Consider the following 24,254-nt stretch of genomic DNA (forward strand, 5'->3'; position numbering starts at 1 on the left):
ACTCGTGTGAGGACGCACGGCCCTCTTAGATGGCACACGACCGGCGTGTCTCATGGGTGTAGGTTTTAATTACAGCTTCCGTGGTGCCAGATCTGATTCCAGTATTGTCTTTTCAGTTCTGCTCTGTGAGCAAGTCTGCATTAATCTGCATCTGAAACACAGGAGGCCGCGCATTCCTGGGGGACAGAGTCTCTTCGCTTTGCACACAGAGCCTCTTTCACAGACTGGTGTGGGGCAGGACAGGACTCCCGGATCCGATCCCTGCAACCCTCCTGCCACCAAAAATCACAAGCAGGTCTCCACCTCGGGGTCTGAGAGCCTCCAGGGCCACCAGGCTGGTCCTCCTCCCAGAAGCCCTACCCCTGAACTCTTGGCAGGGCAAACAACCCTGCATTTAATCTGCTGTTGCCAGCCCGGCTCTACCCGGCCTCCCATTGGTGTGGAGATGGATTTAATTAACCTCTGATGAGTCCTTCCAGCAAGCCTGCCACTGAGGGCGCCAGGAAGGCGCTGTGAGCAGGCAGACGAACGCGGCCGGCAGTGAGAGCAAGAGGATGACCCCACCAGCCCAGGACCGAGGGGCAAGGATGGGCTGCTGTGGGTGGGAGCTCAGCAGTGAAACCAAAACCAGGCCAGCCGTGGTTTCTGAAAGACCGTTAAACTCACGTGTCCCTTCATACCAACACCGCCTCAGGGCGCCCGTGCCACCGGGCACTGCCTGCCCCCAGCCTCCAGCATTCCCAGAACACTCCATCAGGCAAGACGCTCTGCATTGTGAGAAACACGGCTTCCTGATGCGCTCTGGCTATGCGCAACTGTGTCACTGTCCACGAACCTTCAGAACCGCGAATGCTTACTCTGACCCTGGGTAATCTGAAAGCCACCCCAGAGGAGGGCACAGATGTCCCCACGAACCCGGGGTGGAGGCTGGGTGTGGCCTTTGCCGGCTCCCAAGGAGCCAGACTGCAGGTACCAACGTGGTGAACGTAGTGTCTCCACACAGGGGGTTGCGGAGGGTGGGGAGGACTGGGCTGCGTGGAACCCACGGGGTCTCACTCTAACCCATGCTGCTGTTTGACAGAAAGGCTCAGGGGAAGGAAGGACAGGTGCTCGAGATGCACCTGCTCCACATGGCTGGGGAGCAGATAACACTTCTAAGCCCTCTGGGAGGCCCTGCCCGCCTCTGTGTGGCCTCCTCTGAGGGGCTCACAGCTGTTCTGCCAAGAGGGAGGGCACAGCCAATCTCAAGCACTGACACCCCATCCAGGCCCCGAAGCTAGCTCCATCCGAGGACCCTGCAAGACACTCCTGCTAGCCTTTGACACCGACACTCCCTCTCCTTTAAAATGCAGATGCTTCTAGGAAGGCAGCGAGATGTGCACAGACACTTCGGTGGGAAATTGCTCCCAGGCAGGTGGAGCAGAACTGAAGGGAGGTGGGGGAGGCAGCCGCCAGGCAAACCCACTGCCCCAGGCACTCCTGGTGCCCAAGGCCATGGTCTTGAGGGCCGGCGGTACCCTGATCCTGGTACTGGGCCCACATAGCAAACGCACAGGACACACTTGCTGGACCAATGAGGCTGCCCACAAGGCACCCAACAGTGGGACGCTCACCCACTCAGAGCCTCAGACACCCACAGGCCTGTGTGAAAAAGAACCTGCTCATCTGAGCAGCTGGAAATGCTGCGAATCCACACTCTGCCCAGGCCATGCTGAGCTGCTCCACGCTCCAATTCCTCCTGATACTTCCCAACTGCAAAGAAACTGGAGGCCGGACCACAGTGTGAAAAATGAAAGCGGTACGAGGAAAACGAGGCCCTGGACCACAGGGATTCCTTGTCCACTTTTCATCTGAGGAAGGAGAAGTGCACAGCCTCAGGGAGCACCGAGATCACGGGGCAGTGACGGTGGCCACTGCCAGGTGTGGTCCTGCCAGGACAGTCCAGCCCAGAGGTGATGCTTCTGCGTCACACGAGAGCATAGCTGGCATCTCAGACACACCCGCAGCGATGCATCACTGGAGGCTGCACGGGCGAATGGCGCCGCGGGTGGCATGGACCGAGCCTGAACCCCGACCAGAGGTACCTGTGCAGCCCCGGTTCCCCAGCCGCACTGAGCCTGGCGCCAGGCAGATGTGAGAAGGAGACACTGCCTGGGCCCTGGGCCTGACTCGCAGGATCTGTGCGCTAAGGAGCTCCCAGGCACTCCCGTCAGTTCTTCATCAAAAAGCTTCATGTGGAAGGAAACTGCAACAGGGATGTGCCACAGGGCCAAGTGGAGATCGAGCTTGTTCACATGCAGAGGCTGGCATCAGCTGGTTCACACATAGAGGGAGGCCAATATCAGTCTGTTCACACGCAGAGGGAGGCCAGCATCAACGTTTTGCACAGCCCGATCTGGTGCCGGCATGAGGGGTCCCCAAACACCTGCCCTCAATTCCTTGGTCCAAGTCAGCCTCAAAAGAAAATTGTGAAGAATTTTCTTTGGTTTCCACAAAATTTCTGTGAAATGTTTTACAGTCAGAAACCCTCTTTAAAAACCATGCCATGCCAACTAGCAGATTTTGATTTTCCATAAGAGGTGCTTGGATGGTATTTTAAAATTCAATAATCTACCTAATTGGCACCTTAACTAATGCAGCTGAAATTAATCACCACCAACAAATAAATCTGGTCATTTTTCAGTGAGATTTATTTTTAGGTAGGGCTTTCAAAGAAACGTTTTCTGTGCTAGTGTTCAGCCACGTGGCAGGAGACAGTCACTCCGGCGCTGCCTGCTGTCCTGGGCTGTACGGTGTGTCCCCAAATTCATGTCCACCCAGAGCCTCAGAACTGGGGCCTTGTTTGGAAATGGGGTCTTGCAGGTGTAACTAGTTAAGATCTCGGGATGAGACATCCTGGGGGGGGGGCCCTAAGTCCATGGACTCGTGTCCTTGCAAGAAAAGGCCACATGAGGATGAAGGCACAGATGGGGGGTGATGCAGCCATGAGCCACGGCCACCTGGGCCACCTGTGGCTGGGCGAGGCAAGGAGGGGTCCCCACTGGAGCCTTCAGGAGCAGCGTGGCACTAGGATACCTTGATTTTGGATGTCCAGGTTCCAGGGCTGTGAGAGAATAAACTTCTGCTGTGTAAGCCACCCAGCCTGTGGTCCTCTGAGCCACTGCCGCAGGAATCTCCCCACACAGAGACAGGAGACCCAGTGCACGGGAGGGCTCCACCTGGCACGCACATTCCACGTCAACCGACAAGCAAACAGAAGACAGGCCGTGACCCTCTGCAGAGCCAGCACGTGTCTGCGGCCCACAGGGAGCAACATGGCCATGTGGAGGCGCCACGCAGCACTGAGGGGCCGCAGGTGACCCTGCGGATACTGCCCCTGCCCTGGGCCTCAGGGTCCTCCCTGTGGTCAGTTCCAGGGTCCTGTGACTCCTCACGGCCCCCAGACCTCAGGAAATCCCTGCGGCCATGGGGTCCAGGTGCTCAGCTTCGGGCCAGTCACTGCACCAAGCACTTAGGTCCTGTGAGCTGTGGAATGTTACACACAGCTGACGACTGTGTTGATGATGCCAGGAGGGAAAAGCGGTCCTTACTCCAGAGGTGTGGCCTTTCCTTGACTGAACAGTCCTATAAAAACTCTACACTACACATCATTTCCCTATTTTCCACTAGGCTCGCTTTACTTACGTAGTAAACTGTGTGCAAAATGTAACGAAAGACTTTTGTCAAATGAACGGCCATGTATCCATAAAGAGCCACGTGGGCAGGAAAACCCTCCAGAAACTAATGCAAGGATGTTAGACACTTACTGAGTAAACAATCCAGTTTAAAACTATTCATTTTTCTTCCCATTCCTTTGCAAATGGCAGACAAACAGCGCAGAACACTAAGACCCACGTCTGTCCAGTGTGCGGGCATTGTAAGCCAGGGCCTGGTAACTGCGTGGGCAGCCGCTGTTGCGGGCAGCGTCCTACAGCCCAGAGACCAGGCTGGCCGGGCGTGTGAATGAGCTGTGCTGGGTGGAGGCCTGCCTGCTCCCAGGAATCTGCATCGCCACTGCCTGGGGTGTCGGGGGCTCCCTTGGGTGGCATCTATGTCTGTTGGGGACATGGTGTCCAATTCTGGTGCCACTCAGAAGGGACCTTTGCGAACAGAACCTGGATTTCCCACGAATGCCCCGGGCATGCCTGGGTGATAATCACAGAACACACGCGGCTTTCCTTCTGCTGATTTGTGTGAACACTGAGTTCTGCACAGGAGGAAACCCTCCCCAGAGACCAGCTCCCTCCCAAGCTGATCGTGGGGCTGGAGAGCCCCCACTCCCAGCAGACGCACCGGAGCCTCAGCCACCACCTCCTGGGCACCCTTCCTCGGTCCCCTCTTCATGTCTGACACCAACAAATGGCACCAGCAAAGAAAACCTGCTGCTGAAAACACCTGCGTCTGATACGAGGCAGGGGTGTGGTCACTCCCAGGGGCGCCTGATACAGGGCAGGGACGAGGTCACTCCAGGGGCATCTGATACGCAGGAGGGAAGCGGTCACTCCCAGGGGTGTCTGATATGGGGCAGGGACGCAGTCACTCCCAGGGATGCCTGGTGAGTGGGAGGAGCGCCTGATGTGCAGGAGGGACACCTGATATGCGGGAGGGGTGCGGTCACCTCCAGGGCTGCCTTCTCTGTTCTCTGACCTCTCACCTGGGGGAACCCAGGCCCGACTCTTCCCTGGGACTGTGCAGGGCTGACCACACCACGCCGTCCCATGTGAATGACTGCCATGTCTGCCAGGCAGCGTGGAGACCCCACCCAGGGCCCACCTCAGGGCTCTGGTTCCGAGAACAGGGATGCACTGGGGAGCAGCTGAGCCCAAGCTGGCTGGATGGCAAGTCCACGGGAATGTTCCTCCCCCGTGGCGGCCCCTGCACTGGCTGAAAGTCACCTGGTCTGTACTGTCCCGTGGAATAGCCACTGGCCACGCGGCTCTATCAGAGCTGAATTAAAATGAAACGAAATGAAAGATCAGGTTCCTGGGCTGCCCTCCGTGCTTGTTAGCCTCATGTCCTGGTGGCTGCCGCAGGGGCAGAGGGGAGGCAGCTTGTGGTCAGGCTCACAGCAGGACACGCCGATGCGGGTGGGACTTCAGGATGCCACCTGGGTCAGCCAGGCCCGTAGGAGCTCTGCCGCGTTCCTGCTTACTGTTCCTTTGAGAAATCCGCTTGGGACATGCAGAAGAGGTTCCAGGAAGACCGCAATTTTCTTTCCCTGCCTGACTGATAGTCACCTCTGACGCTTAAGACTGACAGGCAAGCCCCACACCCGCTGTCTTAACAAGCTGAACGCAGGAGCTGCTCTTTCCACACCCAGGACACCTCTCCACAGAGCTGAGTGGCTGGGGCTGCAGAGCGGCCGTGGAGCCAGCAGACAGGGCGTGAGGGACGGACGTGAGCTGTCCTGCAGCAGATGGCGCCCCCTCCCGCGCTGCCCACGCAGTCCCAGCCAGCACGTCCACCAGCCCGTCCAGCTGCACTGGGTCTGTCACCCAACTCGCCCACGCAGCCCTGGCATGCAGGACACCAGCATGATGGCCGCGGAGGCAGATGGGTGGCAATGACGCACCCCATGGAGCCCAGAAAGGGGCCTGGCTGGTCCAGGGCAGAGGTGCTGAGGGAAGACCAGGAGGTGGCGGGAAGGGCCCCGCAGGGGCTGAAGACAGGGCAGGTGGACCCGCGCTGCTGGGCTCCATCTAAAACCAGCTACTGTGGGGGAACTGAGAGGAAAAACAGCCTTTCAAGTAACTCCTTGTCTGTTCCAATTACTGTGGATGGGAAAGTGATAAAAAACGGAGACAACTCAATTCCTGGAGGACGGGAGCTGGTGAGGCTTACGGTGGTGTGGGCGGCTCTCAGACACAGGTGTTCGCTGGCCCTGGAGTGCTCCACCAGCCACTCGAGCCGCGGACTGGAGGTTCCTGAAGCTCTTTACTGACTCTCAGAAGAAAGTGGCAGTTTCTGGAGAACTGTTTATCACCAGTTCACAAAGTAAACAGCCCCTTAAGCACAGCCATTAGAATTCTCGTCCTCTGTAGTTTGATGTTTGAAGTTAAGCACGAAGGCTGCCGTGGAAGATCTCGCTGGTTTATCAGTGATGGGAATCTTCAAACTCTGGCTTGAGGCCAGTGCCCTCCCCAGCACTGGCCCTCTGCGTGGACCCCTTCAGCAGGGCAGAGGGCTGGGGCGAGGGCTCCTTTAGTGACAGCCTAACACGAACACGGAGGACGGGGCACAGGTGGGGGTGAGCATGGTCTTGCTTCTTCCTGAGTAAAACCCGGGCAGGTCCCAGACCTGAAACTGGAAGGTCCAGAGAACTCACCGAAGCCCGGGAAGCAGTCCCCGCTCTGCACCCACCCTCCCTGGCGGCGTCCAGGGCACCGGGTCCATCTAGACCTGGGTGGGAGCTGCTGTGCTGTGACTGCCTGTGTGAGAGGAACTCTTTAAGAAACAGGACTGATCCTGGTGATCAAAAAACACTGCTGACAGTGACCCATGAGGGTTGAGGGCTGTGTGTGAAGGCACTTACGGAGGCCAGGGGAGCAGGCCAGGCGACAGGAGATGTGGCAGACCCAGGCTGGCTCCCGAGGCCCCTGCACCATTCTCGCGCCATGCCGCCTCTCACGGTCACACCCACACGCAAACCCCAGTGAGGTGCTTTCTTCCTTTTCTGCTCAGCAGAAAAAGGAAAGCCCTGCAGTCCTTCATAGGAGTTGCTCAACGCCCCACAGGTCCTGGAGTCCAGGCCCCCCATGCCTGCCGAGACCACAGCGGCCACACAAGCCCCACAGGCCCCTGGAGTCCAGGCCCCCTACGCCTGCAGACCAGAGTGGCCCCACAAACCCCACAGGCCCTGGAGCCCAGGCTTCCCACTGCCCCCCACGCCTTGTGGTCACACGGCCTGGCCACCGGGCTCAGCAGCTGGCTCCCTTCACCACGGAGGCTCCCGTGGCTGCTCCAACGCGTGCCTCACCACAGCTCTGACCCGACCACAGCCGCCCTTTACTGTGACATTTGCTCTACCAGGAGGAAAAGGCCCTTTCCAAGCTCCCTGACCTTTCCCCAATTGCTGGGCACCCGGGATTGATCGGCTTTGGTCTTTCACGGGTTCTTCTTGACTTTCATCCTGGCCACTCCCAGTCAGAGCGGGAAGTACTTATGTGCACTGTGGACTCACTGGCTCTTGAGTAACCGGTTAGAAATGAGCTTGCTCAGAGACGTTCCAGACCTGCCAGAAATGCCGCTTCCGGCCCCCTGTGGCTTGGCAGGGGTGGACGAGGAGACTCTGACAGGGCCCAGCCTCTGTGGCCCCCAGGCCTTGCTCCCGTGTCCCGGACAGCGTCGAACGCAGGGACATGGATTCTAGCAAGGATGGGCACGGCCCCTGCCCTCGGGCCCTCACCGAGCCTGTGGGATAGCAGGCCAGAGACCAATCCATTCGACAGCCTCTTCGAGGAAAAAGGAAGCACAGCAGTGGGAAGGAAAGGACTTCGGGGCCCCTGCTGGGGTGTGTGTGCTTTAAAAACTCCATGTGCTCCACAGCCCACCACACGCAGAGGCCCTGCCTTCCTCCTCCACAGCCAGATGAAGCGATGCCTCGATCAGGAGCCACTGAACGTTTAGGCACCACCACCAGCACGGCCAAATGTTGACACACAGGCATGCGGTGCGGCCTCGTGGCGAGGTGCTGCCAGCTCAACCCAACAGAGGGTTTCAGGGGCACTCATTTCTGCCAACCACGAGAGACCCAGGATGATCAAAGCCAGCTCAGTCTGTCTCAAAAACAATGCCCTGCCACCGTCGGAAGATGAATATGTGTGGGTGTTTGGAACTGGAGACTAAAATGGGAACGTAACAGTCTCGGGGACCGCCGTGTCCCTGTCCGACTCACCGTGCTCCCATCCAACTTGCTACATTCCCGTCCAACTCACCGTGTCCCCATCCGACTCACCATGTCCCCATCCGACTCACCATGTCCCCATCCGACTCACCGTGGCCCCATCCAACTCACTGTGGCCCCGCTGTGGGCTGTCAGCTCATGCCCAGCACCGGGAGGGGCCACCGGGGAGGCTGAGGGTGAGGGCAGCAGGGCCTGGGCGGGTGGGCAGCAGGTGCTCCACCATGTCCTACACCCCCCTCTTCACAGTTGCCTGGGAAGTGGAATCCCAAGTCATGAAAACTGGGAGGGAGGACCCAGAGCCAGCGTGGACAGGACCACAGAGAAACATCAGCCCTTGCACTGAGCCTAGAGGCCCACTTCCTGTCGGTGGCACCTCAGCGCCCAAGCTGCTGGTCCCCGGCCAGCCCGAAAGCACACCCAGGAGCATCCGGGACCCCTGAGTTCCCAGGCTGGGGTGACGACTCGTCAACTCACAGAATAATGACTTTGCAGACAGAAACGCACAATGTTTAAAATGGGCTCTGACAGTTTCTACGTGTGTTATGAGGAAAAATCGCTGAGATCGTTAGACAGTGTGAAGGAGCCTGACACTCTGCAGAGGCTGTGGCTCTGCGGGCATCGAGGGGGCAGTGCTGTGACGGCACTGCAGCAGCTCCTGTGTGCCAATGGCGGAAGCCACAGGGCACAGCCCCACAGCACTGCCACACGCCATCTGGGGCAACCTTGAGGGCCCGTTCACCCCGGATTCCAACACAGATCCCGGATTCCAACACGGATCCCTCTGCCGACAGCAAAACATGCTTCTTCATTGCAAGGTTTTGCCTTAAAAAGTGCATCCCAGGAGGCGGACAGCATTGAAAGTGCCAGTAAGGGGCCACGCTCCTTCCACTGTTTTCCTCAACATGGAGCAAGGCATGAGACCGGGGCGGGAGGGAAGCCAGCGCCTACCTCCACGACGGACTTGGAATCCAGCCGGAAGTTGAAATCGCCAAACACAAAGTAGGAAACCTTCTCGAATCGCTGATCGATGATTCTGGAAAGAAAAAGAGGACTTGTTACCCAGGGTACTGAAGCTGGCCAGCCCTCACGCCCGGCCCCCGCGCTCCTTCATGTTCCCTGTCCACACATTCTCTGCTCTGTCACCTGCTGCAGGGGAACCTTGGTGGTTGCCTCTTTGGACCCCCAAAATTCAGCTCTGAGACCACCCCCAATACAGGTCCACTGAGCAGCGCTCAGCCCTCTGCAACACGGACACGCATGTGTTGCCAGCGACATCGAGGAAGAGGAAAGGCAGAGTCTCAGCCACGTCCTCACCCACTGGGCCAGGGCAGCCTGAGAGCCTCACGCATGGAAAACCACAGGTGCCCCGAGAAGGGGAAAGGGCAGGACAGGGATGCCTGAATAATCCACCACAGACCAAATAATCCACTGCAGAGCTCAGGAAAGGCAGGAGGGAGACAGATGGGAGGAGGGACCGACAGCGGGAGGGAGATGGACGGGGAGGCACGTGCAGGTGAACGGGCAAGAGCCAGAGCCCCCGCTCTCTCCTCCCAGACAGGGATGTCCCCTCAGACGTGTTTTGAAGGTTTACATATGATCCCCACTCGGACGTTTCCAAGTGAGAGGGTAACACTGGCTGCATACGTGTGTGTATATTTTTAGCCAGGTACAGCTTTACTCCAGAAAAATTCTTCCTCATATTTTCAATCAATCACAATCAATTTCCTAAAGGTTTTTCCACTACAGCTTCCCTTACAGATATAAGCCTGTAAAAAGAGCTCAGAAACCGCCAACTCACTCAAACCCCAAATCTCCCCTCAGCGGCTCCGGTCAGTAACGCCGTGAACTGCTTGCTTTTGAGGAGAGCAAGGCACTCGACCCTTCTGGTGTGAAAGCAACGCGAGAACCTTCGCAATGCGGCATTGGCCACCAAAACCATCAGTGGAACAGAAACATGTGATCTGTAGACAAAAAAAGGAAATACTCTGGTTGCCAAATTTCCTAATTTCACAGCCCAGAGCCAGGTGGGGCTGCCAGGGCAGGGGCAGGCAGCACAGAGGCTGCCCGTCCAAGCACGCTGCATTCGGAGATGATAAACTCAGGTTATGAGCCAGGCGGAAGTGAGAGCTTCCAATCAGGTTAAGTGCACGTGTGCACAGCTGTCCACAGGCAGGGAGTGCCAGCCCGGGTAGGTCACTGCTCTCGGGAGCACTGTGCCCTCCTGGAGCTGGGGACAGGGGCATGAGGGGCACAGTAGGGCCCAGTGGGATGAGGCCGGGAGGCAGGGGGCCCGACCACTCACTAACTCAGCCTTTTCCAGCTTGATCCATTCGCTTGAGAAGTAGAAGAATCCACCAGTGAGCAGACGGTCTCCCGCTTCCCAGTTCTTACGTGGTCTTGTTCTGCGTTGCCCCGCCGCCGCTGCTGACACCTCCACCCTCGGGTTGAAGAGCCAAGTGGCCGTGAGGCACCAGCCAGGGCCACCACTGGCCGCGGACCCGCCCTGCCCCATCCAGGGCCTTTAGGCCAGAGCGAGGGAGGACGGAGCATCTGTGCAGGTCACACGTTCATGACAGTGCGGGTGGAACCATGGCCACTTCATTTCACTTTTGGCTATGGAGCGTAGGAGTTCATTTCCGTCTTAACTTGAACACCCTCAATATTTTTAAATCTACATATTGAAATTTGCATTTTCTCCTGATTTCACCTGTTCACAGCCTGCTGTTCTCTTTGGTTCCTGGCCTTTTCTCTTTGAATTCCAGGGGTCTCCCCATGAGTTCTGGAGAGTAACCCCATCTGCGGTGAATATGGTGTGTACTCCTGCCGTCCTGGGGCCTCCCCATGAGTTCTGGAGCATGACCCCCGTCTGTGGTGAATATGGCGTATGCTCCTCCTGGCCTGGGGCCTCCCCATGAGTTCTGGAGAGTGACCCCCATCTGCGGTGAATATGGCGTGTGCTCCTGTCATCCTGGGGCCTCCCCATGAGTTCTGGAGAGTGACCCCTGTCTGCGGTGAATATGGCGTATGCTCCTGCTGGCCTGGGCCTCCCCATGAGTTCTGGAGAGTGACCCCCATCTGCGGTGAATATGGCGTGTACTCCTGTCATCCTGGGGCCTCCTCATGAGTTCTGGAGAGTGACCCCCATCTGCGGTGAATATGGCGTGTGCTCCTGTCATCCTGGGGCCTCCTCGTGAGTTCTGGAGAGTGACCCCCATCTGCGGTGAATATGGTGTGTGCTCTTGTCGTCCTGGGGCCTCCCTGTGAGTTCTGGAGAATGAGTAACCCCCGTCTGCAGTGAATATGGCGTGTGCTCCTGCTGGCCTGGGGCTGGCCTTTCCATTTTGCCGGTGGTGGCTTCTGTCAGGCAGAAGTTTTAATTTCCATACAGTCACATGTATCAGTTTCCCCTGTGGCTGAGACACCTGCCCCAGCCCCCACGTGGGCATGGAGCCCCCACCTTCATCTTTATGGTAGAGTTTTAAGGGTTATCCTTTAATCCATCCAGAATTAAGGTGTAGAGCAGGGATCTAAGTTTATCGATTTCCCAAGTGGATGGTCAATTGATCGGCACCATTTATTCAACATGCCCCGTCTTCCCACCAAGACTGTATCACAATACAACATTCCCAATGGCAAGGGTCTTTTTGAGAGAATCTATTCTTTTCTGCAGATCTTTTTAAAAATCAATTCCTGCATGCTTTTAATTAGTACAACTTTTTATAGGGAAGTCCTTCTTGTTGACAGTTCTTTCAAAAATGGTCTCAGCTATTTCATGCTCCTCTTGCCTGTTAATTGCTATAGCTTGGCTTGGCAAAGAACACAAAAGTCTTGCTTACCTTTTTAATTGGAATTCCTTCCATTTTAGGTTAAATCTCAGTTATAACAAATTTGATCTATTCTAGTGTGATTTGCTTAAACGAGCCCCAAGCTCTGCCCAGTAGAAAGGGAAGCACTTCCTGTGTCCCGCGAGCACAGAAAGCTTGGAGGGTGCGCGGAGGAAGACAGAGGGCCCCGCGCCGCGAGTCCCCACAGAAAACTCGGAGGGTGCGCGGAGGAAGACAGAGGGCCCCGCGCTCCGAGTCCCCACAGAAAACTCGGAGGGTGCGCGGAGGAAGACAGAGGGCCCCGCGCCGCGAGTCCCCACAGAAAACTCGGAGGGTGCGCGGAGGAAGACAGAGGGCCCCGCGCTGCGAGTCCCCACAGAAAACTCGGAGGGTGCGCGGAGGAAGACAGAGGGCCCCGCGCTGCGAGTCCCCAGGAGAGCGGCAGCCCGGGGCACAGAGGCTCCCGAGGGAGGGTGGCAACGCCCACAGGCCAGCGGGCAGGATGCAGCCAGCCAAGCCCAGGTGTAGGCGAGACCACAAGATGTAAGCCATCCCCACATGGCCAAGCATCTGAGCGCGGCGTCGCAGGAGCAGACGCGACCGTCACTCGGCTAAACAGCAGAACCCTGACGAACAAACTCTAATAAGTTCCTCAGTGCGGAGAGAGAGGAAACGTGGCCTCCCGGGCTGGCCCTCACTCCACTGACTGAGTTTCCTCTCTCAGTACTCTGGGGTGCCACCCTCACAGGAGGCCCTGCCCAGGCCTGGCTGCTCCTTCTTCCCGAGAAAGCCGCCAGGCAACGCACCAGGTGGGCCTGCAAGGCCTTGGAGACGCAGCTCCATCGTCCTGTCTGGAGTCCTGCAGGATCATCATTAAAACCCTAAACTGGATCACACTTCCTCGCCCTGCTCTGCTGACAGAACAGCCTGAGCCCATTAATAACAGCAGCTGCCTCTAAAGGGTGCACGGCGTCCGCAAGACGAAGGGGCTGTCACAGCCGAGGCAATCACCTGAGTGCCAGCCCCGCTGCCCTCCCAGAGCTCACTTTCAATTTCAATATAGTGCCATTTGGAGCAGGAGAAAAAAAAAACAGTTGTTCTAAAATTAATTACCTTGTCAGTAGCTATTATGATTAAAACGTAGGCCCACATCAATATCATGTGCCTAATTCAAAAAGAGAATTACAAGAAGAGCCATAAAAATCAATTTTTTAGGCCTTGAAAATGGGTGTCTCTCTCTGTTTTGACAAGTGGTCTCATTACGCGGCGGAGGCACTGGGAGGAGGGGCTGCCTCGTCGTCCCAGCAGCTGCTCCACCGCGAGGGCGTGGGGGGCTCGTCCGCATGTCTCCAGGACAACTGCGACCCCACGACACCGCAGATTAAAGACTTAGGGAGAGTCACGGGTTGAACGTTCCGAATTACATTTCCAACAGCGGGCGCTTCCCTAACACAGCAGTGGGAACCTGGCGCGAGGCTGCCGGGGCCTGCGACACCGTGGGAGGCCCCACGGTGACAGGGCAGGTGGCAGGAGACAGTCATCGGCAGTCCTACTGGGGCCCTAAAAAATATCAGACTCGAATGGGGCTAGTTTTTTGTTTTTTTCCCCCATGGAGCTAGTGCAGTGTGGGAAGCAAACTGGCCGTGAGACATTCATCCAACCAGGACACCTAACGTGCTAGGAGTTGGTTTCTTTCTTTCTTTCCTTTTTTATTTTTTAACCACTGAAAGCGACGGTAGCTGAAACCTTTGGAACTATACTTTTAAAGGCCTAGGTTAGGTACAATTGGGAATCTATTAAAGTTGGTTTGTTTCTCTGCTATGGTAGAGACCACATTCTCTGATTAAACAACTTTACATAAGCAAAACCATCAACAGTATAAAATTACTAAAACTACTGAGAATATTTTAGTTACTTAATCGCTTAAAAGTTTCTCTTAATAATCATAAACATCTCATTGCATGGTTCATCGCAGATGTATTTAAGCCACTTTAAATAAACTCATCCCACCAAAATAAACACACCAGCCTGTTTATTTTTACCTTCCTAGAAACTGCTGGACTATTTTTCATGACTTCACTTTTTACTCCACCCACTGTGAGCTCTGCCCCCGTGAAGCCTCAAGCCCTCAGAGTGAATCTCCCAGCACCACAGACCCAGGCAAGACGGCTGCCTATGGCACCCTCAGACAGAACCCAGGTACCACAGAATCCTCAAGACAGCCGTCTAAGGCGCCCCCAGACAGAATGCAGGTACCACAGAACCCGCAAGACAGCCGTCTAAGGAGCCTTCAGACAGAACCCAGGTACCACAGAACCCGCAAGACAGCTGTCTAAGGCACCTCCAGACAAAACCCAGGCAGATGGCAGGATGTGCTGAAGCAGCAAGGTCAGCCTCAGGGCTAGCAGAGCCCCCAAAGTGCCTGGGGCAGCCAGGCTGCTCACTGGATGGAGTCACAGCAACCACTGTGCTTTAGGAAGCTCCTTGACCAACTCACTGATCCCCAGTGCTGCACCCAAAGGCCCCGACTTCCCCACCCAGTGAGTCCCAGCCTCGGAGCCCCAACCCTTTAGGGGCCAGCACCTGAGGTCACGGGGGTGGGGGAGGGAGGCGGGGCCCTGATGCAAGGGAAGGGTGTCCCTGTAAAAGAGGAAGACACCAAAAGCTCACCTTTCCTCCCTCCCTCCCTCCCTCCACCACGTGAGGATGCAGTGAGAAGGTGGCCGTCTGCAAGCTGTCACCAGAACTCAGATCTCAGACTGAGAAATAAGGTCGGCTGTGAAGTCCCGCCACGGAGTTGTGTTGCGGCGGACGGGGCTAAGACGGGCCCTGGGCCTCAGCCTCGGGGCTGGGGGCATCCTGCGCCCCAGCAGCATGTGCCTTCTCAGTGTCTGGCACCTTTTAAAGCCCACACTCCCTTCGATGAGTCCATCCCCACATCAAGTGCTCTTGGGCGGAGTCGTGCGGGGAGTCCCGTGCAGGGCGGCAGGAGGGCTGTGCAGGGGTCTCCTTCGGCAGCCGCCGCTCTCATGCTCTCCACACGGAGCATCACCATTTTACTTTTGTTTTTCTCACTCTGAGACCCACCCTCTGAAACTCTGCTCAGACACCGCCATAAACCACAAAAACTGGGGCGGCACAGAAGTGCCTCAACCTCCAGGACCCCCCACTTTTCTCCAGCTAGCAGAAAACACAACACCAAGGGCTGAGATGCCAGAGGTGACGCTGGGGTTCAGGGTGTGGAAAGGACCAGCGGGAGTGGAGACACACGGCCCCCATGGCCCAGCACAGGCATCGTCCTGTCTGCCACCGAAGGGCCGGGAACCACCCAAACCCTCTCCAGACAGCCGGCAGCGAGTCCCATGACCGAGCACCGCAGCTGGAGCTCGTGGAGACGTCTGGCAGACGCTGTTCACGTGATTCTGGACATGCTGGTCACAGGCGCTGACATGTGTAAAGACATAAACCACACACACATGCGTCACGGCAATGTCGACGCTTGCCTCCACGTTGGCACATAATAAAAGTACAGAAACATCCGTGCCTGTGTCACAAGAGGCCAGAAAGCTGCAAAGGAGTGACAGGTGCTGAATTCAGCCTGATGCTGGGGGCCAGGATGGGGTTCAGGATGGAGGACGGGGCACCTGCACGTCCACATGGTTTGTTTCTTCAGGAAAGGAAACATGCGGAGAACGTGCAGGGTGCATGGCCGGGTGCAGGCGCTGCCCCTGCATCTGCAGAGCGGCACCACCTTTCTCTGTGCTTGACTCCATATTCAACAAAATGAAGATCGCAGCCACGGATCAGCTGAGGCACAGGCGAAAGGAGCCCTCCTGCCGGACAGCAGCTGGACTGACCACGCCCTGGAGGGGCTAACACGAGACAGAGGCAGCGGGCTTCGCAGCAGCGGAACGGCAGAGGGCACGGGCTTGTGCTGCCAGGAGTCCCGGGCATGCGGAGGGACGCCACAGGGTGCCTGGTGGGCTCTGCAGACACATGACCTCGGCCACCCTGAGGTCTCCGAGTCTAAGAGAGCCTGATCGGGACGAGCCCACGACCAGCAAGAGCCTGCGAGCTGTTCTCCGAGGCCAGCGGGAGTGTGAGGAGCGCGAGAACCAGCCCTGTGGCCAGGAGCGCTCAGGGTGACCCAGATCTTTAATGCCGAGTTTGCCTTTGCCTGGAGACGCAGTAGCTTTTCTTTACTGGCTGCACAGCAAGGCAAGTTCTGGGAACGTCTAAAGAGAAACATTTAGGTTGGGGGCTCTTTGAGCTGCTGACAGCTAACTGATGGCCCTCCATAAAGCCACAAAGCGGGGCTGGCGGTGCGGGCATCACATCGCCTCTCCCTGGGAAACTAATTGCTTGGAATTGTTCAGAAGAACATTATTTTTCTGGCAATCATTTCCTTTGAATGCCCAAAATGAGCATGAAACAACTCTTTTGACTGGACATAAAAGTTAAATGTCCCAATGTTGATCAAATTAACTTCAGTGCCATGACAATGGACTGTATTTGTGAGAAAATAATGGGGGGACAAAGGGGTGCTTTATGCCGAGATTTCACAGTTGTAATGTAAAATGTTTCTGTTGAACTAGGCCAGGCCACATTTCAGAGGGGAGACAAAGAGTCCCGTCACTTATGGGAAAATCTCTTTTCCAGCTGAGAGCTCAGGAAGGTTTCAGGACGCCTCAGTGGATGGTGCCTAGGAAGGCTGATGTGCACCTCTGGCTCAGCCCCCAGATGCCCCCCAAGGGCTGACCTGTGTGTCCAGGAGATGGACTGGGGCTGCCCCCAACACGGGCTGAGTGCTCGGCACCTCCCAGAGCCACACGAGGGTGTGCACGGCCCGGCCTGGCCCAGGGTCCAGGACCCCAGCCCGAAACAGACGCCGCCAATGCCTGCCCAGAGCCTGGTACCCTTTCTTCATTAGGGATTTGTCTTCTTTTTAAACTTCTCATAACAAGAGGTTAACAGCAACAATTTCAAAAATTACACACAAAAAAGTAAAGGTCTGCTCTGTGACAAGAAGTCCAGCGGAGCCCTGTGACCAGCCATGGTGGTGGCAGGCACCCCGCAGCACTCGCCCTGGGGCTGCTTCTGAAGACTTAACTCGGAGCTTGTCTCTCAGTTGTTTTACAATCATCTTCCTCCTCTGGAATGCGTTTAGGTTTAGAGGAACGGTGCGAAGGTCCTACAGTGCTCTGGGTTTTAACCGGGCAGGCATCCTACTCCAGGGCTGGCACCTGCCCTCCCTCCTGGGCCTGGCGCTGCCGGCCCCGCAGCTGATAAGGGACATGGACCTGGGAAGCCGCGCGGGGAGATTACACCAGGAAGAGACTGCAGGAGCCTCCTCGCTGTCTCCCTGCGGGGCAGACAATGTGCGCCCGGTTCCCAACGCCCTGAATGGGGCCCCGTTGGTGGCAGCGTCCATTCAGAGGCCGCGCGGCATTGTCCTGCCCGATCCCCACAGCAGAATGCGGTCTGCTGGTGGCTGCCAAGAGGTTAGCAGCCGCGGTGAAAGGGCGGCCCATTGTTCCCGACTCCGACAGAGCCGCCCTTTGTGCTGTGCGGCCCGCCCCACGCCGCGGAGGTCCGGATCTGCGGCTGGCTGAGCGCGCCGCAGGAGCCATTCATGGGAATGCAGAGACGCAGAAAAGTGGCCCAAAGCCCAAAGGCTGATTTCTTGAGGCCGCGGAGCCATGGCAGCGAGGGGCAATGACACATTTTAATGCCATGCCAAGCTGACAACCTAACCGCTGTCACCAAGACCCAACAGCAGACACAGCAGGGCCCTCCCTGCTCCTGGGCTCGGTGGGAGGTCCCCGAGACGCTTGGTGCCTGGAAGCCGAGGGCTGATCAGGCAGGAAGAACCGCGCCGCTCCTGTGGGTGAGGCCCTTCTCCCTGGGCGACTGACATGCTGTCCAGGGAGGGCGCCCAGGGCACAGGCGGTCATCAGTCACTTTGTCACTGACAAAGCCCCAGGCCCCCATCCCCCACCTGTGCTGCTTCCCCACAGTGGGCGGTTGAGAGCACAGTCCCCAGGCTCAGACCTGTCAGTGCCAGCTCCAGAGATACCCAGGAGGCCGTACAGGTCCCCTGCAGAGGGTGTGGCCGTGCACAGGGCTGAGGGCCGGCCTCAGTGAGTGGCCACGAGCACAGCAGCACCCAGGCCTCGCAGTTGCCACCCTCTCCAGGACCAGGCTAGTGGCAGGGGACCAGGGCTCCATCACTCTGGAGACGGGGGTCAGGGGCGGTCAGAGGGAATAAGGGCCACGCCTCAGGGCCCTCAGCAGGGGCCAGATGCGGAGGAGAGCCAAGGCCATATACCTGCTAATAGCAGCACAGGGATGGGAGCCCAGCCCAGACTCCTTGTGCAGAGCCCTGTGGGGAATCCAGGAGGATCGTGAAGGCGGCAGGCAAGGAGCCACGCAGGCCACACACACCACAGCAGCAGACGGAGCCAGCATTCAGGAGAAGGGGCCCCTCCAGCTCCAGCTCCCCCTGGAGCAGCACCTACTGGAGAATGCAGCCTTCCACCCCTTCCTCAGGATGCACAGTGCTGAGCTATGACAGGTACACACTTATGTGCACACGCACCCACACCTGTACACCTACACACACGTGTGCACACCCACACCTGCACGCATACACATGAACACACCCACAAATGCACGCACACTCACACCCGCACACACACATACACATGCACTCCACACACCAACCTGCATGCACACATACCCACATGTACCTGCACACATATCCACACCCACGTGCACATGCTCCCCCCGTATATGCACACACACCTTTACACACACCCACACACATGCACACATACACACATGCATACACCCTAGCACACATGCATACACCTAGCACACATGCATCCACACATCCACATGCCCACACCCATGCATGCACACACCCACACACACATGCACACACCCACAGGCACATGCACACCACACAGGCATACACATTCACACATGTACCCCCAAACACACAAGCGTACACATATGCACCCACATGAGCCCCCACACACATGCATCAGTGCACCCCCGCACACATGCACACACCCAAATACGCAGACACATGCACCTACACACACACCTACACAGGCATACACCTGCACTCACATGCACCCACACACACATACACCCGCACACACATACACCCGCACTCACATGCAACCACATAAGTGCACTCACATGTGCCCACGTGTGCACACACAATGCAACCCCCACTCCCTTGCAAGCATGGACACACCCAAATAGACATGTACCCACACACATATCCACACCACACAGGCACCCACACACACCCACACAAGAGTGCACACACGTATGCACTCATGCACCCACACATGCACACACAAGTATCCACATACAAATGCACACATGCACACATGAACACACACACGCAGATGTGCGCACACCCACCCCCTAAACAAACCCAAGCAAATGTGCACTCACATGCATGTACGTGTGTGCACACACAATTACATACATAATTGCATGCACACAAGGTGTGAACACTCACACGCATGCACAGGCACACACATGCACACTGAACACTATCCTTATAAGGTGCTGTTAGGAGGCAGGGACCTGCTGGCTGCTGTTCTCCTTCATAACCCCACCTGCCTTAGGGACCCCTCAGGACACAGGTCTTGCTTGGGTAGAAATGTCCTCCACAGTCCCCAGGGGTTGCCTCTCATAGGACTCTCCCACTCCTGCTCTTGAGAATCTGACGGTGCTGGTCACACATCACACATGACTCTGGGGCAGGGGCCCCACACACGTCCCCCTCCACATGGACTGCTCCTCCCACTGTCTTCCCCAGAAAGCCTCCCAGAGGCTCAGAGGGTACCAGGCCCTGCCCAGCCTCCTCCCTCTCTGGGTCCAGACCTCAGTGCCCGCCAATCCCTGCCTCTGCCTGTGTAGCCCCAGGCAGTTGTGACTGCCCCAGGGACGATGGTGGCCTGGGAATGACTCAGTTATTCTGCTCTGCACAAGCCCAGGCTGAGACAGGTGTGGGTGAGAGGGAACTGGCCCCGGGAACAGAAGGTTGGGGTCTGAGGAGGCAGCTGCTGGAAGGCGGGCGAGGTGCAGGGCAGCTCCAGGTCCTCGCACACTTACTTGGGAGTGCAACTCGGCATTCTGCACGCACAGGGGCTGGGCAGGGGCTCAGGTCAGGGGCCCTCTAGGGAGCAGAATGGGGTTCAGGTGGAAATCGGGGACCACCCTGGGGCAGAACTGCTGGTCTCAGGCCTGTGTTCATCACTGCTGCAAGCCCAAGCTGACGGAGCACTGTCTTATCAACCATGGGGATGCTGGCGGGAAAGGTTTCCACGAGAGGCCTAACTGGAATGGGCAGAGAATAAACCCAGACTGCCTGGCTGTGGGGCCTGAGCTTCAGCAAAAGGCCCAGCTGTAGATGGGGAGGGACACAGGTCCCAAGATCAGACACATCCCACCAATGGGGGACCCCTGCTTCCCAGTGACAGCCTGTCATCTCCACAGCATCACCGGTGAAGCAGCCTGGAGCACTGGGGGGCAGGGGCCCAGGCGCAGGTGGAGGTGGCCCCCACGCTCCCACTGACTCTTCAGTGTCCTATTCCCCTCCCACCACAGCACCCCACGGCACCGTTTTCTTATCCTTCCCACAAAAAAGTCAGAGAGAAAGTGAAGCCATCCCCATCCAAGTCCATGGTGAGGGTGCAGCTCCAGCCTGTGGACAGGGCTTGGGGGCTCTGCCACCTCCATGGGGCAACTCCAATAAGGGCCATTGGCAAATCGGCAAGCGCAGAGCAGAGTGTGCCTCCCAGAGCGGGCACAGCCTTTCCCAGTGGCCAACAGGGGTGGGTGGACACACCGACCTGCCCACCCACCTACCTGCCCGCCCACACCTACCTCTCCACCCACACCTACACCTGCCCAGCACACCTACCTGCCCACCCACACCTACCTGCCCACCCACACCTACCTCTCCACCCACATCTACCTCTCCACCCACATCTACCTCTCCACCCATACCTATACCTGCCCACCCACCTTCCTGCCACTCACACCTACCTCTCTACCCACACCTATACCTGCCCAGCACACCTGCCTGCCCACCCACACCTACCTGCCACCCACACCTACCTGCCCACCCACACCTACCTGCCCACCCACACCTACCTCTCCACCCACATCTACCTCTCCACCCACATCTACCTCTCCACCCATACCTATACCTGCCCACCCACCTTCCTGCCACTCACACCTACCTCTCTACCCACACCTATACCTGCCCAGCACACCTGCCTGCCCACCCACACCTACCTGCCACCCACACCTACCTGCCATCCATACCTACTTCTCCATCCACACCGACCTGCCCACCCACACCTACCTGTCCAGCACGTAGCCCAGTGCCTTGTGCCGGATTCCCGAGTACACGGAAGGGCTTGTTTCCCAGGCGACCAGAGTGGAAGCATCATGGAAAAGATGGATATTCACCAAGTCAAAGGCACTACAATCAAAAGAGAAAAGGTCACGTCACCAAGGGCCGGAGCCTCTGGGTCACACCTTGTTCTCCCAGGGAGCCCGGGAAGCTGAGACCTGCACCGGCCCCCGCCGTGCGGAGCCCCCCGAGGCTGTACACCTGTCCCCCGACCTGCCTTCCGACAAGGCCAGAGGACAAGAAACCTCCAGCGAAGTCTGAATACACCTTTACAAATGCAGTTACTCTGGGCAACTGAAAAGTGAGCTACTTTTCTTTAAAGAGAAAAACTTATAGATGACTATGGAAACTGTCCCTGACGGCTAAGCTAAGAGGAAGGGCCACCCCTCAGCCTCAGCTGATGCTGCCCAGGGATGCCGGCTGCACCCATCGGGGACCCAGTAAGGCAGGGTGGGGGGCACAGGGACAAGCAAGAAGAGTGCTTCATTTCAATCCCAAAGGAAGACCCTTGGGAAGCCCGTGGGCTGGCTGTTGGCCTCCAGGCATGTGGTCGGCAAGGCCTGATCAAGGCCTGAGCCTCTGTCACACTGCAGGGGACCCTCAGCACCTTCAGCTGGCAAGGACGTGTCCCCTCACCCGGGGAGGTCAGTGCAGGACTTGGCATGGTCTGGACACTGTCCCACAAAGCCCTCCTGCCCGCATGTCCTCCACAGGCTCCGAGACCCAGCCCTGTCTCCCTACCAGGAGGCCGCCAGGAATGAGTGTGTGCAGGCGGCCTTGCCCTCCTCCAGCCTGTGGTCCAGCTGCCACAATGACCCCAGTGACGCTGCCTGGTGAATGTGCCCCGCGTGCCCCCACACCATGCCAAGGCTGTTCCTTGTGACCAACAGCAAAGGGCGGCCTGCAGCCTGCACTGCCTAGGGTGGGCACGGGACTGCAGCTCCTTCTCAGCTCCCTCTGTCCTCCCCCTCCCTCTTCTTCCTCTTTCTCTCCCCTCCTTCCTCCCTCCTCCTCTCTTCCCCTCCCCATTCTCCTCTCCTACCCTTCTCTCTCACCCTTCCTCCACCTCCTTCTTTTCCCCTCCCCTCCCCTTCCTTCCCCCACCTCCTCCTCCCCCCTCCATCTCCCCACCTCCTTCTTTTCCCCTCCCCCTCTCCTTCCTTCCCCCTCCCTCCCCACCTCCTCCTCCTCCCCCTCCCTCCATCTCCCACCTCCTCCTCCTCCCCCTCCCTCCATCCCCCACCTCCTCCCCTCCCTCCCTCCATCCCCCACCTCCTCCTCCCCCTCCCTCCCTCCATCCCCCACCTCCTCCTCCCCCTCCCTCCCTCCTTCCCCCACCTCTCCTCCCCCTTCCCCCTCCTTCCCCCACCTCCTCCTCCTCCCCCCTCCTTCCCCCACCTCCTCCCCCTCCTTCCCCCACCTTCTCCTCCTCCCCCCTCCATCCCCCACCTCCTCCCCTCCCCCCTCCCTCCATCCCCACATCCCCTCCCTCCCTCCATCCCCCACCTCCTCCTCCCCCTCCCTCCATCCCCCACCTCCTCCTCCCCTCCCTCCCTCCTTCCCCCACCTCCTCCTCCTCCTCCCCCTCCTTCCCCCCCCTCCTCCTCCTCCCCTGCCTCCCTCCATCCCCCACCTCCTCCCCCTCCCCTTCCTTCTCCCACTTCCTCCCCCCCACTCACTTTCTGGACTCTTGCTCCTCCTGAGGATGTCCTGCCCTGAGCAGCCCCACGGAGAGGCCCAAGGGGGAGGGGCAGAAACCCCCTGCCCACAGCCCCAGTGAGCTTGGAGATGAGTCCTCTGGAAGGCCCAAGGTGACCGGGGGCCAGAGCCCCAGAAAAGCCACTCCTGGGTCCTGAGACACTCACAGCCATGACCTCGTATGTGTTTTTTAAAGCTGCTAAGTTTAGGGCGATGTGTTACACAGCAGCACATAATAAAGCAGCGAAGTTTTGGAAAATCCATGAAAACAAAATAAAAACAGTATTCAAATGAGACGTGATGGCTGGAGGGACAGGTTGGGGAGCCACCTGGAAGCCACCTTAGGAAAGCAGGTAACAGGTTTCTGTTTCTTATCATGCAGAAAAGGTGGGGCGGCGCTATCGAGAACATGTGCAGCGCAGAAAGGCCAGGCCGGAGGATGCGTGGATGAGACGCAGGCTCCGCTACGTCTGCGCTCGGTCTGCGGGTGGACCAGGCTGCCAGGCGGCTCTTACGCCATCTCACTGGGCACCACGGGGCCCCAGTACTAGGGGGCCTCCCTGCTGACTTCTCTGTGCAGCCGGCTCTGGCCAGCGGAACTCTCCAGCTGCGCGGAGGGACCGGGGCCGTCACTGTGTCTCCACTGGCACTGGGCACCCAGATGTCTGACTTACAGGGAACAGTGACAATGCTCCGAATGCATCACCGTGAACAAAAAAGGTCAGAGTGGCAGGTGGGGGTCAGGCAGCTGGGGGCCCTCGTGCAAAATCAGTATAGCCTCCAATGAGGTGTGTGGAACACGCCGCTCGTGCAAGATATAAAAGGGTAAGAAACGTTATGGAAATTGACAAAGCACAGAGACACACCACGTACCAGTCTGCAATGCACCACCTTGTCCGGATGAAGCCTTTTCTTGACCATTTGCACTGAAAAATAAACACGTCACACAAATGAGCCAGAGTAAGCGGGCAAGAGCAAACACGTGGGTCCCCACACACCTAAGGGACACAGAAGATGCTTTCCAAACAAAAAACAGCAGGGCTCTTTCAGCACTGATGGCGCCCCACTAAGAGAACTGAGCTGTGCACCTATCCTCAAGTGGGGCTTCGCACAGAGATGCCTGCAGGGGCTGTTGATGCCCAGCCTGGGGTGGGAGGGGGGGAGGATATGAAGAAACGTGCCAGCCTGCTGCCTGTGAGCCCCATGCCCCTGTGTGAGAGCAGCTGCAGGGAAACCACAGTCACCACAGATGCTGATCAGGGAGCTTGAGACACACAGCCACCCACGGCTGGACCACAGGAAGACTTGAGCAGCCGTGCCCAGCCAGGCGTCCTGGACAGTGGGT

The 24,254-nt window shown here is 57.8% G+C and overlaps 1 pseudogene across 1 annotated transcript in view; it reads right to left on the reverse strand.

Annotated features, from left to right (window-relative positions):
- The window catches only part of LOC115834114, a 66,732-nt pseudogene extending 42,902 nt beyond the window's left edge, over window positions 1-23,830 (reverse strand). Inside the window, exons 1-3 of the transcript XR_004029198.1 lie at window positions 23,783-23,830; window positions 21,161-21,280; window positions 8,891-8,975 (exon numbers count right to left, since the gene is read on the reverse strand). The product of XR_004029198.1 is annotated as an inositol polyphosphate-5-phosphatase A-like (transcript). The remainder of the gene's footprint in view (window positions 1-8,890; window positions 8,976-21,160; window positions 21,281-23,782) is intronic.
- Between the last annotated feature and the right edge of the window lie 424 nt (window positions 23,831-24,254).

This window comes from Nomascus leucogenys, unplaced genomic scaffold (assembly GCF_006542625.1).
Source record: "Nomascus leucogenys isolate Asia unplaced genomic scaffold, Asia_NLE_v1 000437F_82043_qpd_obj, whole genome shotgun sequence".
NCBI classification, from domain to species: domain Eukaryota; kingdom Metazoa; phylum Chordata; class Mammalia; order Primates; family Hylobatidae; genus Nomascus; species Nomascus leucogenys.